The sequence below is a fragment of the Alexandromys fortis genome, unplaced genomic scaffold, assembly GCF_014885135.2.
Source record: "Alexandromys fortis isolate MF-2015 unplaced genomic scaffold, M_Fortis_MF-2015_v1.1 scaffold_115, whole genome shotgun sequence".
In the NCBI taxonomy this organism is placed as follows: Eukaryota; Metazoa; Chordata; class Mammalia; order Rodentia; family Cricetidae; genus Alexandromys; species Alexandromys fortis.
In genome coordinates, this window is record NW_026067989.1 from 5,123,864 (window position 1) to 5,140,183 (window position 16,320).

A 16,320-nucleotide genomic window follows, 5' to 3' on the forward strand; every position below is an offset into this window, starting at 1 on the left:
CACCATCAGTGCAGCATCCGTCACTGCTCACCCTGCACCATCAGTGCAGCATCCGTCACTGCTCACCCTGCACCATCAGTGCAGCATCCATCACTGCTCACTATGCACCATCAGTGCGTGCAGCATCCGTCACTGCTCACCGTGCACCATCAGTGCAACATCCATCACTGCTCACTATGCACCATCAGTGCATGCAGCATCCGTCACTGCTCACCGTGCACCATCAATGCTGCATCCATCACAGCTTACCACGCCCCACAGGTCCTCATCTCTCTACCCTATATGCCTGACTCAACATGCACCTCTCCCATGCCATGGAATAGCTTTTCCCTTGCTGCAGTTCTAAGAATCCTACTTCTCAAATGAACTTCATTTTTTGAGTTTGGGGTCCGAGAACCAAGCTACCTGCTTGTTGGGATTTTATTTTTAAGGTTTTAGGAGTACCCTTCATTTAGCTGTGTCTACTATTGTGTTGTCTCCTGAAACCATCAACTATTCTCAGACTCCCAACCATGAAAGAATCATAGCTTCTCTGTTATCCAAGTTCAGCCTATTCAGATCCCCCAGGTTCTGCCCCATTCACAACCTATGGATACAGCTGGGTGCAGCGACAGGAAGTACATCATGAGTAATGGAAAGCAGACCCTGGCAGCCTTGAGAGCCATTCCTCCTGTCTCTGAGGTCAGATGCCCCAGGTGATCTGGAGCCCTTAGATGACTTAGATGAACATCTACATGCTAACAGGTTGCAGCTGCTCTGGCTGAAGTTACAGGGTCTTCAGCTTCCACTAGCTCCCAATCAAGCACTTTAAATAACACTAGTACTACCACAAAAAAAGGTTACTAACCCGGGGAACCTTATCCTCAAAGAAAAGAGGCCTCAGTAATTGGAAAGTGGTGAGCTACCCCATACGAGCCAAGCCACTAGTGCACCATTGGGCACAACTTGCCGGGCAAGTTAAGTCACTGTTGTAGCATGCAGGCTCCAGCATTGGGTAAAACAGTTGATTTCCCTTCTTCCCCAGCAGCCTGCAGAACACCTTCCAGAGCTCCGGAAACTAGCCGGCAGGGGAGAACGTTGAGCTAGAGGCTGAGTTCTCTATGTGCCGGCAGTCACATTGTCAGCTTGAGAAATTATGCGGAACATTTTCCAAGTCTTCTTGAAGCCACCAAACAAATTTAGTTCCGTCTTGGCGTGCCAAGACAGGAAGCCTGAGAAGATAATAATTCCTCCTACTGACAAATCTTTGGGGTTATGGGCTTAGATGATGGAACCTGGGAGCTGGAACAACCCAGCCACCAAAGTCAGCAGGCTCAAGCTATGGCTGGAGCTCCAGTGGAGAACACTGGCTGCTCCAGAATTCCTCCTCCCTTTGCCCCTGGGCCTCTCTGTCAGGACGGACAGAGAAGGCAAAGTGAGGAACAGAGAACAGTCTTGTCCACATGGCTAAGAGATGCCAAGTTCACAGATGGCTAAGAGATGCAGTTCACCGACTGCAAGCCAATCAACAGACCTTGTGTGGAAGCCACAGCGCAATGACTCTAGCATTGTTCTTTTAATCAAGTTTTCTGCTGAAGGACACAATGCCCCTGATCTCACAAAGACTTCTGGGTAGAACTGTTTCCTTGGTTAGTTAGGTCTCATTGGTTGCTGTTTGACTTGAACTGATAGAATGAAATTCATGATTTGTATGCGCCAGATGCCTATACCATTGTGACTCATAATACACAAGCAAAAAAGAAAAACAAAATCAAACAACATCAAAAGCAGAAACAGTTGCCACAACAGGCTGAGGAGGAGCCAGATCCTACTTCTTGATTTCTGAGCTCAGTTAGACCTGTTGATTTAAACACTCCGTGAATTGACTCTGAGTATTAAAATAGTGAAGACTGGATGAAGGATGTGGGTGCTTTTCATAAAACCCAGAATTTTCCCAGCTCTTCTAATTGGGTAAGAATGGGGAAATGGTTTTCAGCCAAATTTCCCTTTAATAGTTCATAAAAACTTGACTATACATAAGGATCACACGGACATAGCATTGTTTATTAGTTCATTCAAGGTCCCTAAAGGCTGCTTAGTGGTAATCAGGGTTTAGCCAGGGAAGATGGAGTTCCTGACTTCACACAATTGGGAGGGGTCAGGTCACACATTAGGGTCCCAATCCTCTGGGAATTCCCTCATGGTGTCTTGGAATTAGATACATCCCCTGCTTGTCTTTGTTCTCACAGTGGGTCATGGACTCAGAAGACTCCGAAGGGTACTGTCAGACAGACTTAGTATGCCTCAAGGAGAGGAGATGTATCATAAATGCAGAACAAGTTAGTAGGGACCCCAAATCTCCTTCAGCTGATGCCACCATCACCTTCTATAGACAACAAAGAGGTAGGATTGCTGAATTTGTGTTTCATATGATAAAACAGCTCCCAACAGGAAAGGTGTGTCTAAAGGCACCTGAGAGACAGGGCCCAGCTCTCCAGCACACCCTTTAAGGTGACAGTAGAGGCCAACATGGCCAGGGAAGACAGGAAGATAGAGGAGTTCCTAGGGTCCCTCACAAGTCTGCTATCTCTAAGCTGATGATGTATAACCATAAAGAGTCCAGGGGGAAGGCATGAAGCAGGGCAGGGTCCCTGATGCTAGGAGCAGAAGTGTCTCTACGTTGGCCTTCTTATCTTTGTCTATTCTCAGTGCCCAGGAGCCCCTCAGCTACTTCTCTAACTTTGCCCGTGTCATCTGTGGCAGGAGTGTGGAGGTGTCACTGTGGAGGCGGCATGGAATCTGACCCCCTGACTTCTCCCTGTGTGGTCTCCTGCACTTCGAGGAATCAGCACTCAGATAGAAAACACAATTTGCATCTGTCCGACTGTGATTTTTGTTTTTCTGATTTCCTGTTGTTTTCCCAACAGCTTGTATTCGTAAAGGCAAATATAGCTGAGTTCCAGGGGTGAAGGGGGACTGCTTTCACTTAACCAACCTAATCCCCTATCTCACCCTAGGTGAGGCCACAGGTTTCAGCTTCATTCCTGGGAAGGGCTGAATCACCTCTGTGTCTTTGATCAGGGGCCAGTGACCTCATGGGCAGAGTGTCAGGTGGGGAGAATGTCTGAATCATATTTTCCGAGAAAGAAAGCACAGGTTAGGGAAAGAATACCATGTGGTTCATGCGGGAAGCGTGATGCAATTCTATTTTAATTAAAAATGTATTTTAAAAAAAAAGAGAAAAGAATGCCACACACAGAATGCTGCTGTCCTTGAGTTCTGACCCCACACTTAGTCCTCACTTCTGGCCACTCCCAGTCGGACTGCCAGAACTTCAAGGGACCTTTCAGCTCCTCGCCACCCCAGGGTCAGGAAGGAACGTCACCAACTCACCCCTGGAAACATTAGTTTCCTAACACTCCTGCTGGACTCAAAAGGGAGGGTGGAAGCTCAGGGAAAGCGCCCTTGACAGACAGCCTGGGTCCAGTGCCCTGCCATGGGTGGTTCCAGGAAATTCCAGGCCAGCCAGCCTAACTGGCCTGCTATTTTTAAGGGCTCTGAAACAAACCCAGGGAGAAGCTCAGTCCAGACCAAAGCAAGGCCATGGTCTCTGAGAAGGAAGGTATGGCTGGTGTGCCCCATTCTCTGTGCCCCTAGGGTGAAGCCTTGAGGGTGGGTAGATTAGAACCACAGTATCCCTTAGACAACTACCCAACACTCTGTGGCTGTAAAAGCTGGGATGACCCTTAAAGCAGTAGCTTACACAGAGAGGAGTACTTTGCTTCTTGAGAGTATATGAGGATAATGGTCCCCTTTAACTGACTAGTCATTGCTCCATATGGCCCCACCCCCACCCCAGTATGGCATACCAAAGCTTTTCAGGGCAGTGTTCCAAAATGCAAAAATGCAGCATCTCTTGGGGGGGGGGAGGGGAGGGGATCACTTGCCTGCTTGCTAAATCCACAAGGATTGCTCCAATATGAAGGTCATGGTCCCTGGACCAGCCCACAGACCATCTGGCATCTCTTCATATCATCCCTCCTTCCTGCTGGCTCTTCCCTCAACAGTCTCAGGAAGTTCAAGGGAAGAACAGAGTTCACATCCCCGCTAAATCCTTACACTGCTTCAGAGTCCAGTGCACAGAGCCCTTGGTCACGTGGATGCCCGTGAGAGGGACAATTGTGTACAGCTCTCGGCGTTTATGAGGGACCTGGTGCAGGTCTGACTGTGGTGTCTGGTCTTCCAGAGCTTCAGCGTTGTTCATTCAAAACAACAGTGACACACACACAGTCCTGGGAACTGCAGAGCACAGAGGCAGGCTTCTTCCCTGCTTAGTGGGCTTTCCTTGAACATCAGAAGAGGGTGCCAGCTCCCCTGGAGCTGGAATTATAGGCAACTGCATGTTGATATGAAACCAACCTCTGGAAGAGGAACATGTACTTTTAATAGCCGAGTAATTACACCAGCCCCAAGTCAAGGCTCTCTTTGTACCAAAGAGGTAGTCTCTCCACGGGTCACTATAGTGATACCCTATTTGTATTGTATACTTTATACTTTATTTAATAAGTAAAGCTTGCCTGAAGATCAGCATGCAGACCCAAGCCACTAGAGGCCAGGGAGTTATGGCACACACCAGGACTGAAGGCCACCCTGGGCTACATGAGATTGAATCTGTCTAAAATGAGAAATAGAACTCACACAAAGGTGTTCCCAGCCCTTGGGAGTCACATGCTTTAATCCCAGAACTAAGGAGGTGGAGATAAGAGTGATATGGCTGGGCAGAGAGAGGTATATCAGGCAGGAGGAGACAAGAGCTCGTTGTAGTCTGAGGTTTGGTGGAGACCATTGCAGTCCACAGTCACGCTGAGGACAGAACTGCCCCTTTGTTTGTCTGAACCTTGGGTAGAGGTAAGAACTCTCTAGTGGCTTGGCTGCTTTGTTCTTCTGATCTTCAGCTTGAACTCCAATATCTGTTTCTGGGTTTTTATTATTCATGCTACAGGTCACCACATACATTTGCGCTGTCTGTTTGGTCATTTCATGAAAAAGAGGGAACTCTGCTCAAGCTAGCTTTTGGCCCAGGTTACTGCTATTTAGTCAGAGATGAGGATTGTGTCAGAAGAGGCTAGTGATTTGGAGAATGTTGAGATGTCCAGGCCAATGGGGAGGATAGCAATGAACTATGAAGTTTGTTTTCAAAGCAAGAAGAAAGGCTAATATCCTGAGGATTTAGCATAAGTGAGGAGAGGATCTAGGCTGTATAACAATTTTGACAGATGTTCTGCCCTCAAGACTATACAAGGCAAAATAAGCAAAGCAGAAGAGCCTTCATAATACAAGTTCCAGGTCATTTTTTGAAAGGAAAATGCATCTTGCAAGCCTGGGGGCTACAAACACAAGTGGTGTTTGTGTGCTGGCAGATGACAGAGTTTCCCTCTGACTTTCATGGGACCCTGGCTCTCTTGAGCCACCAGCCCTGGGGGTGGAGTTAACAGAGTCCGGAAAACAGGCCTGACTGCAAGCCGCCTGCACACCATGTGTGTGTGTTTGGGCTCTAGGCTACTCACTGTTCTTTGGCTGGGGGTGATGGTCGCAACTCTCTGTCGGGCATGGTAGATATGGCTGTGGAGTGCTGTGGTGGGAGCAGGCTAATTAGATGTATAGAGTTAGCTTCAGTTCTGGTGAGGCAGAGTAACTGAAGTCCCAAATCTTCAACCACAGAGACAGTGAGATGATGAAAGGTTTCATAGGTACTGGGCACACCCGTGCTGGGTTGTTAAAACACAGACATGGTAAACCCAGTGCCCAAATTCTTAACACATGATGTCATAGTACTCTTCCAAAGAAGCAGGGGAATGGGTGCTTGTAGAGGTACCAGAAAGACTGACATGTCTTTAGGCAGCACCTGTGAAAAGTATGTCTCTATAATGAGAGCACACACTGAGATTCAAACACCCTGACTTTTGACCTCAACAGGGTCGTAGCCTATTCACACCAGAGCATCCTCTTGGCACTGAGTGAAGCTGGAGCTTGCTGTAGGTATCACAGGGAAAGACAGCAGCAGAGGTGACCTACTGCATCCCTTGGGAAGCCCCAAACTGACAGGAGAACAATCAAGAGAGTGAGAGAGGAGTGAAAGGGAGAGATGCAGAGGAAGATAAGGAGAGGAAGGCTGGAGCAGGAGGGATACCATCCCCCTACCAAGTCAAAGATGATAGCATGGTGGTCTGGTCTGGAGGAGATCTTATTAATATTCTTGGCAGATGTAAGAGCCTCCCCTGTTGTCCTTCGCAGTGATACTGTTTAGTCAGTGTGACACCTACTGTGTCAGGAATATGCGGCAGGAATTGGGCTGTAGTAGCTGTTATTCAGTACATTTCTCATTTAGTCCCATTTGCTTTCCACAGTCAACTGAAGAATGGCATCACCCTGGATGAAGAAACCAAACTGAAGACCAAAGAAGTCACGTCACTTGCTCTGGTCACACAGGCAGTGGAAGAAGCAGGCCCTGAGATGAGTGAGGCCTTCTTCTACATGGAACCACCATAAGCCATGCCTTCATGAAGACCTGGCACCCTCCCTCCACGCTCCAGGAGAAGCCACGCTAGACCTGGCCTGCCAGTTCATCTGACTTCTGCAGGTGGCTCACTGGATTGGAATATGGTTGTGGCCTTGCAGTGGATTAAACAAGGAACAAATCTTGGACATCCCTCCATTGAGAAAGGAGGGGGGGTTCTGTTCACTCTTTGTATCTGACAGGCTCATTTGATCCCTTGAAGTGTATGTCACACAGAGGGAAAACACCTTGCGGGTTTGAGCTTGGGATTTTGAATAACATCTTCTACAGATTTGCCGCTAGAACCAGCCTTTAGGAATGAGAAGGCAGGCCACACAACAGGCATTGCCTGTTAGGTATCTAATAGCCAACTCGAAGAGAAGTTAGTAGATTGAATCCTGGGTAGGCATCTGTGTTCAGTTACTTGAAGGATTCTAAATTAAAGATTCCCAGTCATTTTCCTCCCAAATCCCTGATCCCCAAATTATGAGCAAAATAAAGAGTTTATTTGAAGTTTGCTGGGCGAGGAGTAATTAATTGCATAGCAAAGTAATAGAGAGCTCTTGTGGGTCATTGTGAATCCAGGCTCAGATGAGCTACATGTGGGTTACAGGGTGGTTACAAGATGGTGAAGTATCTAGGGTGAGTAGAGCTGTCCAGTTTGCTCAGAGAGATTGAAGAATTTCTCCTGACAGTAGTTACCTGGGCACTGGCCCAGCTGTAGCCAGAAAACTTCCAAGTCTTGGAACACACTTTGAATTGGTGAGTGAAGAACCCATCTCCAACAGAGCCAATAAAAACAGCAAGAGCCCAGAGAGTAGATAATTTCAGAAGCTGTTCAGTCGGATCTGGGAGAAAGATGCAGACCCAGGGATGGCAGAAAGAGAAAATAGAGGTCAGGAAAGCAAACATTGCTGTGTAGGTAGGAGTGGTACCGTGACATTTTGCTGTTATTGTCGATTCTGCTTCTCATTTCAGCGGCCATCTTGATTCAGGATTCTAGCTCCCCTGGGGCAGGACTGGAGTTTGTTGTTGTCCCTGAGGTATCCTCTGAAGGTAATGACCTAATTCCCTGAGCACCTCAAAGACGGAGTTTCTGCCCCCAGCAGCCCGTATGTGGAGACAGGTGTAAGCACATCAGTATGCTGAGCCTTGTCCCCCAAAGATGGGTTAGCATGAATCTGATTTATAACTCCACATGAGTCTACTTCAGAAACATAAGATGTAAATGCGTCAGATCTTGCAGTTTATAGCTTTATATTAATTGCTTGATACGCAACCTGCCTAGGCAGCCCTCCAGCTGCCACCAAAGAGCACCAGTGTCAGCCTTCTTTACAGGCACAGCCTGATTCAAATCTTGCCTTTGCGGTTCAAGTTGTATAAGAATCTAGACTTTGAAGACAAATCAGGCTTCTAGGACTGGGTAAGAGCAGTGAGGCAAAAACCGATGTCATGTAGTCAGTCAATCCTGGAAAGAGTGGAGGGAAGAGGAGAGAGTTGGGGAAGGGAAGAAAAGGGTGACTGTGTGGTTAGGTATCTGGACCATGTTGGACAGCTGCTGAGGTTGGGATACAGCTGAGTAACTCAGGATGAAATGTCCTAGGGACTCCAGCCCAAGACTTTTAGCCAGCGGATAATTTGTTTGTTTTCATTTGTACAAAGGAGAGCGCAGCTGGACAAAAGGAAGATTAGGATAAAGAATTGTGGCAACACAGATCAAGGAAGAAAAAAGGAGAAAAATGATAATTTTGGGGGGTTGAAGAAAAGAGTCATTTATTGCATCTGAAATAATATTTTAAAATCCTAAGAACATTTGCAGCTTAACAAAACCCACAAGAGATGCAAGCAGGCACTTGAATTCATCTTATGATGCTGAAGGCTCCAGATGGAGCTTTTCACATGTGTGTTAGAGCTGATGGGTCTGGATCCTGAATTGGCATCTTTTCAGGGTGACAGTGAAAGGCTAAGATGGAGGGAAATTAATAACAGGGGAGCATATGACTCACCATCTAGACCACAAGTGGCAAATCCCTGTGCCAAAGTAACTTCCCCAAGAGGTCTGCACCTTCCTGTGGCTGCTTTCTGGTCACATGAAGGTTACAGCAGGGCCTGGATGGCCTGTGGAATCTAAAACAGTTGCTGCTTCACCCCTGGCAGGAAACAGTTGCCAGCCTTGCTCAGAAGAGCACCATGCAAGCAACAGTGTTGGGTTATTCATTATTACCAAAGTGGGTGGAGAATGTAGATACATACAGAGTCAGACATAGGTCCACAAACACACACACATACCCAGATAAGCACAGCAAACAGACACAGGCAGATAAACACGCATACATGTACACACGTCCATAAATAAAAGCAGTGGCAAGAAACAAATAGCAATCGCTTCATTGAGGAAAGACAGAGGAGAAGAGGATGCAGATGAAGGTTCATCTAGGCCAAACTGCCAGGTGCTTTCGTGTGCCAGACACATTGCCCCGGAACACACTCTAGGCATTTCTGCTCATGTGGGAGAGGCTCTGTTTGGGGGCTTCTCTCAGGATAGGAGCATGCTTGATCACTGTATGAACAGAAAAGGTTCATTGGATTAATCAGCCATTACTAGAAGATAAGTGGGAGTTGGTGCTTGCACAACCCATCTTTTGAACCCTTTGTTGGCCAGAGTTCAGGTGCCTCATCACCTTTAAAACATGTAGGTGGGACTGAGCCCAGTTGCCTACACCCCATTTTGCTCTAAAGGGCTCCCTGAGTCTCCCCCAAATAAACTGCTGGAGTTCACATTCTGGATTCGGGATCTGAATCTGAAAGGCCTGATAAACACAGAGGGACAAAGAAGTAACGGGTCCTAGCTTTTAGGCTGCTCTTCAGCTTGAGCTGAGACCAGCTGTGTTTGGGCCACTAGCCCCATTCTGTCTGGGTGCACTTTGCTCTTGGCAGTGACATTCTTCCCTCTGCTCCATGTTTTCCTGTGCTCCATGGACTATCCTGTATGTTTCAGCATAAACACAACAGAGCAAGTTTAACCAAGAGTCCATGATAACATCTGGTTTTCTTACTCCTTACCTAAAACTGAGGAAAACACCAAACGAGTGCAGAGAGAAGAGACTTTGAGGATGGACACAGAGGTTAACCTCCTATGCTGTAATCCAAGCAATACAATGTTGTATTGTAATACAATAAGTAATAAAATGGTTGTAATTCAAGTAAAGCTTTGTTTGGGCATCAGAGGCTATTTATATAGACAGGCAAAGGAAGAGAAAGTCACTTTGTTTTTATCTTGTAAACTCAGAATCATGTAAATATGTCCTTCAGCTACAAAACTTGCTCTATCACCTTTAAAGGTATACATATATATGCACATATGTATGCATATACACATATGTAAAAGACACACAGTGCTGGATAGAATGTGGAAGTACATTCTTCTTCACTCAGGGACTAAATTGGAGTCAGAGCATCTGAACAGGTATGTCCATCAGTAGGGGTTCCCTTGATCCTGGAGGCTCCTCCCCAAAGAGGAAAGTTAGCATTAAGGAGGAGAGACACTGTTAGAAGAGGGAGAACTTTCAGAATGACATGCTTACAGAAATGTGGGAGGAATATGGAACAGAGACGTCTTCTCTCTGAGATAAGGGAAGTTATGACATAAGGGAATGGGGGTGGTGATGGCAGGGGAAAGAAAGATGTCTTGAGGCGCTGCTATCACACTTTCTCAATGTACCTTTCTTACTGCCTTTAAGGGAACAAGGCTGGCTTCAATGGGCAGCTTCTGAGTTAATATCCCAGAGTGTCTGATTGCACTAATTCATATTTATAGAAAATGGAGTCTATGTATGCAGCAGACTGTAGGAAGAAGGGACTGCTTGTTCATCTCCTTACTGTAGGTGCTGTGCTGCTGGCCGGCCCTCTGGGAGTCTGGGTGCCAAATGAAGCAGTACTGTTGTGTGACGAGGGCTCAGGGTAACAGTCTCTAGCACTTAAGAAATGCTTACTGGGAGCCAAGACTCATACCTTCTCTACGTCTCTCTGCAGCTTTTCGGAGTAGGACCCCAGAAGTCTGAGTTTCAATCCCCTGTTGCTGTGATAGAATACCCCAACGAAAGCAACTTAGGGCAGAATAGGTTTAAGTCAGAAAGACAGGTCAGCATATCAGGTTTCAACCATAAGAGAAAAACAGTTGGGTTGAGGAACCAGCAATTTTAATAGGTCTCTATTTATCAACAAATGTTATTAGGAAAACTGGATTTCCTCATACAAAAGGATGCACCTGCTTCTTATACTATACAAAAACATTAGCTTCAGCTGGGTCAAAGACACAGACATGAGATGCAAAACTATAAAACTCATAGAAGAAAATATAAAGAAATGACCGTAGGACATTTGTTTGGTAATGGTTTCAGAGATAAGAACCCCAAAGTATAAGCAGTGAGAAAAAGATGAGTTGATCAAATTAGACATCTTTCTTTAGTCATCAAAAGACACAACAGTTTGAAAAAGCAACAGACAAAACCAGAGAAAATATTTGAAAATCGTAGATTTGAGAAGTTGCTAATATCTATACTCTACAAGGAACACTTACCATTCATCAACAGAAAACAAACAATTAAATCAAAAATGAGCAAAGGACTTAAGCAGATATTTACACAAAGAAGGTGCTCAAATGGTAAATAAGCCAATTAAGAGCTATTCAACATTAATAGTCAGTAGAAAGATACAAATTAAAACTATAATGAGTTCACAATCATCAGAGTGGCTAACACACACATATATTATTACACATATTATACATTAGCTTTTATTGTCAAATAGTGTACACATCTAGAAAGAAGGAGCCGCAATTGAAGAATTTCCTGTATCAGACTGTCCTGTGGGTTTGCCAGTGGGGTTTTTCTTGATTACTAAATGATGTAGGAGGGGACAGACTCATTGAGGGTGTTACTAGATGTTCCTGAGCTCTGTAAGAATGCTAGGTGGAAAGTAAAAGAGAGAGAGAGAGAGAGAGAGAGAGAGAGAGAGAGAGAGAGAGAGAGAGAAAGAAAGAGAACCACTAAATTGCGCTCCTCCATGGTTTATGTCTCAGTTCCTGGAACATAGAAGTACAATCAACAAATCCTTTCCTCCTCAGCTTGCTTTTGATCATGTGTTTATTATAGCCACATAAATCAAATTAGAACAATATGTAAACCAGAAACCCAAAAGGAAACTGCCCAGTGGAAACGAGAATACCTGTATTTGCTGATGGAAATATAAAAGGTATAGCCTCTATAGAACACATTATAGTAACGCCTAAAAAAAACCTTAAAAGAATTAACATGGGAGCTAGATGCCACATCTGGATATAAACACCAGAGAAATAAAAGCAAGGAAATGAAGACACATTTGTACACACACACACACACACACACACACACACACACACACACTGATAACAGTATTAGTTGCAACAGCCAAAAGATGGAAACAACCCAAGTAGCTATCAGTGACTGGACAAACAAAATGTACAACACACAAAGAAATATTATCCAGCTTTGAAGAAGAAGGAATTTTGTTTTGTTTTAGGGGTAAGGTCTTATGTAGTCCGGCCGTCCTTGAGCTCCCTTTGTAGTCGAGGATGACCAGTTTCTGATCCTCCACCTTTACTTCCAGAACACTATGATTATAGGTAAGGGCTTCCACAGTAGGTTTGCCTTGTATTGGGGTCGAACCCAGGGCTCTGTGCAAGCCAGATGAGTACTCTCTGAGTCAAGCTACATTTGACATGTGCTACAATTAAGGCAAGCCTTGATCTAGGAAAAAAAAAGTCAGCCATGAAAGGATAATACAATGCATATCCCCTCCATGAAGAAACTGGGGTAATCAAACTCACAGACTAAATGCAGGCTTCTATTTTTACAGGGCTGAGGAAGGAGGAGGTGTTAATAAGTAAAGTTCTGATATGGCCTGATGAACAGGGTTCTGGAGTTTGGGTACCTGACAGCCTGAACCTACTTAATGCCCTGTCCTGCACCCTTAAAAATGCTGAGACTGTAAATTTTGCATGATTTGGATTTCACCACAATTATGGAAGGAAAAACTCTCTAGGCAGCTCTGAGGTGGAGCCAGATCAGGGCGGACCGGATCTCACATGATGCAGGTGATCAAACAGATTCATGTCTTTTAAAATTCACATGGAAGAGAGACTGACTCTGGGAGTTTCCCAACCGGGCTTGCCAAAAGTACAAAAGAATGAAGGTGGAAGAGCCAAGGGAGGCAACCAAGGGAAGCTGAACCTCCCCTCTGAACGCAGACAGACGCTGACATTCCTCCGCAAAGCAAAGAGTAAGCCTTATCACGTTCTATTCGGATGATTTAAAAGAGCTTGACTTTTTAAAATGTTTCAGATAGAAAGGCTTAAGCTCTTGCTCTTCCTTGTGAAAGAGGCAGCTATAAATTACCATGCGGCAATTTGGATGCCTCACTCTCCTGCACAGGTCAATTCCCAGTCTCGATGCCTTCTACCTAGCCACTTTTCTTTGTGCATTCACGGGTTTGAAGTTTGTCAGATCAAGGCTGGAATTACCTGGGTTGGAACTGATTTCAGTGTCTGTTGAGTCTGGATCTGTACATTCCCCTCTGGGATGTACAGGCTGGAGAGACAGTGGCTCTTTGATGAGGTTCTTGTCATAAGAGCTGGTAGGAGTGCAGGCACAGTTGGCAGAAGCCCCATGACTTTCAGAGCCCTGACTTAGGTTGGCACATGTCCTGCGCCTCTGTTCTACCCACCAAGCAAGTCACACTGCCAGGACCGACAACAACAAAAACCATTGCAAGATATTGCTGGGCTATAAGATGAAAGGCTAGAGTGTGTTAATCTACAGACTGCTGAGCTCAACAATCTGTTCTACCACATTTCACTGTGGGCACATCAAATTGGGACCATTTACGGGAAAACAGAATTTAGGAAAAATGCCCCAGTCCGCTAGTTCAGAGCCAAGTCCTGCAGACTCGATATTTCTCCACGGCTTGGAGTATGTGGACTAAAGGGGTCAGGTCCATCTGGGAAGACTAACAATATGGTATAGATCTGTTTGGCATGTGTGTTATAGAGGAAGTCTAATGAGCCAAGTGTAAGTTATTCAAGTGAAATTTCCAAGAAGCAGGCCCAAGGGGGAAAACCTGGATTCAAGTGTTGAATTCTAAAAGTCCCAGTTCCTTGGAGAAGGAGAGGTCTTCACTGCCAGGCAGATGTCTGGAGAACCTCAAACTGAGTCCAAAGGACAGAAGAAGGTGGTCAGCACTAACGTGGAGGTGAGAGAAGAAGCAGTTGGCACCAAATGAAAACAAACATGAAGAAATGATGCCTGGTCTCACCCGCACAGGCTTCTGGGAAATGGTCAGTCCCCAGGACTTATGCTTATAATGCGTGACTTATGCTGATGCAGGACGAGGTGTTCAAGCACTGCCAATGAAGCATCAAGCAGCAAAGAGAAGGAGCTAGAAGAACCCTTCGAGATCTCGTTTTCCTATTAGGTACGCTTCGCTAAAGAGTTCCAGAATGCCGCATCTTTCAGACATGTATTTAACAACACCAGAAAGAGTAGACAAGTGTGAGCATACAAACGTGTAGAAAAAGCACTGCCTCTTTGTAGATAGACAGTGGCATATGCAGTATTTAAACGATCTGTCCTTGGCTGGGCATTGCTGTGGTTTGAATAAGGTCAGTCCTCTAAAAGCATCTGTTAGAGGTGTGGCCTTTGATGTGGAAATGTGGGGAGATGCTAGACCTTCAAGAGATGAAGCCTAGAGAGAGGCCCCCAGGTCCTTAGTGGTGCAACACTCAGCAGGAGTGATTTTTGTGGGATCCTACCTTTGTTCTCATGAGACTGGGTTGTTACATGATTGTGGGCCCCTGTATTATTTTTCTGGGTTCTTGTTTGGGGATGACCTCTTCCTCTCATATGTGCTAATGCCACTGTTTGAGCAGCCACCCTAGGTTCCACTAGAGCCAAGCCATCGCCAGCTCCATGTCTCTGAACCCTACAAGCTATGAGCTAATCAAGATCTTCCATTACACAGTTATCCACCTTCGGGTACTTAGTTGCAGTGATAGAAATAGGGGGCTACAGGCGCCCATTGTGCATTGTTTAATTTAATGCGATGCTAAGCTCTTGGTGTGGGTGTGCTATGCTGGGGAGAGACTATGTAGACGGTGTCATCCTGTGTGTGGTGCTGTGCATAGGGCCCTGCACGTGCTTTAGCTGTACGTAGGTGTTTTATGCTGTAGGTGACATCATACCGTGTGTCATGCTGTCGGCGTGTCATACTGGAGGTGGGATCTTGCTATGTGTCAGGTTGTAAGGGTTGTGATGTGTGTCGTATTGTAGATGTGCCTTGCTGTGGGTGGTGTTATGCAGCAGCCTGGTGGGTGTGTATGCAGGTTACATCTGAGAGCCCAGAATTTCCCAAGCTTGTTTTTGAGACTTTTCCTTTTTTTGGTCAATGCCATGGGACCTTCCAGAAACCAGAAGAATTTTATGACTGATTGCAGGTAAGAGGGGAAGCTCGACCTTATTATAGTACTACATTCTCTGGCATAAAACAAAAAAAAAAAAAATCCCACCTTAGTAAATTTCAGATTAAGCTAAACTGAGGAGTAAAATTCTTTATTCCCGATATCCTATGAGGTTCAAACTTCTCTCTAAGAACAAAGATGGATATGCGATCTCCAAGGAAGGATGCTTCAAGAGGTAACAAGGTAGACCAGGTGTGGTGGCACATATTAGCTCCAGAATTATAGAGGCAGAGGCAAAGGGATTGCTGTGAGTTCCACACAAGCCCGAGTTACATAGTGAGACCCTGACTCAAAAAAACTAAACAACCGGGGCAGCAACAACAGAATGCAGCAGGGTCATTGTCTAGTGTATATTTGTAGCACGGTTCCACCCTAGCTGTCTGCAGGCACAGGGGAAATGGCTGGCTTTTCCCTTCTTAAAGAAAGATCTCAGAAGGCCTTGTGAAAGTACAGCATAGGCTGAAGCATATTTTCTGGACTTGGAGGCTGCCGCTCTTAAAGCAGAGCTCCTGGCAGCTTCCAACGATGCTTCACTGAAGATGAAAACCCAGAAGAAAAGGACAAAGGGGAACGGTAAACTAAAGTGTGTCTCGGTAGCTGCTGGCAAGACCCCTTAGAGCACATTCAGTTCCCGGGCTGTTAGGAGAGGTAAAGACAATGTGCTATTATTCTCTAGAAGTTATTAGAAGATGGCTCATCCATCCAACCACACTCTTGAGAGGCCTCCCAAGGAGGGGGTGGAACCCTAAGGACACAAGTCCCAAGCTTTGCGAAGTGTAATATGATAAAGCAGGAGTCTGGAGTGGAAGCGGAGTAAGGACCACCCAGTGGAGCCCACCAATAAAAGTCATGAAAGGGGGTGCCCTATTCAAAAGGCAAAGGAAGGACCCAGCTCTTGTTAAACTCTTGGTCAACACTACATGCAGTTTTAATGACTTCCAAACGTATTTGTACAGAGAAAAGTACAATCCATCTACTGTGCACACCAGGGTCATTGCCAGGTTACAGCCCAATTCTCCCTTTCACTCAAAGTCAGAGCTGACTTCCAGACAGAATCAACCCCTCGATGAGGGGATGGATCTTAAATCTGAAGCTCATCCTGCCACTGTGATTATACACACTTCCCTCCTGCAGGAAATGAGGGTCTTGGCACTTCTGACCCTGTAGGATCAAAGTCTTGTCCCTCAATCAGTCCCTTGAGACTGATTCCCAGCAGGCCTATCTGGGTTTTGTT

General features: G+C 45.7%; 1 long non-coding RNA gene across 1 annotated transcript; it reads left to right on the forward strand.

Annotated features, from left to right (window-relative positions):
- Positions 1 to 4,748: 4,748 nt before the first annotated feature.
- On the forward strand, positions 4,749 to 7,052 carry LOC126512049 (uncharacterized). Its single transcript, XR_007594894.1, has 2 exons — positions 4,749 to 4,887; positions 6,387 to 7,052. It is a non-coding gene; the product is annotated as an uncharacterized lncRNA (long non-coding RNA).
- The last annotated feature ends 9,268 nt before the right edge of the window (positions 7,053 to 16,320 follow it).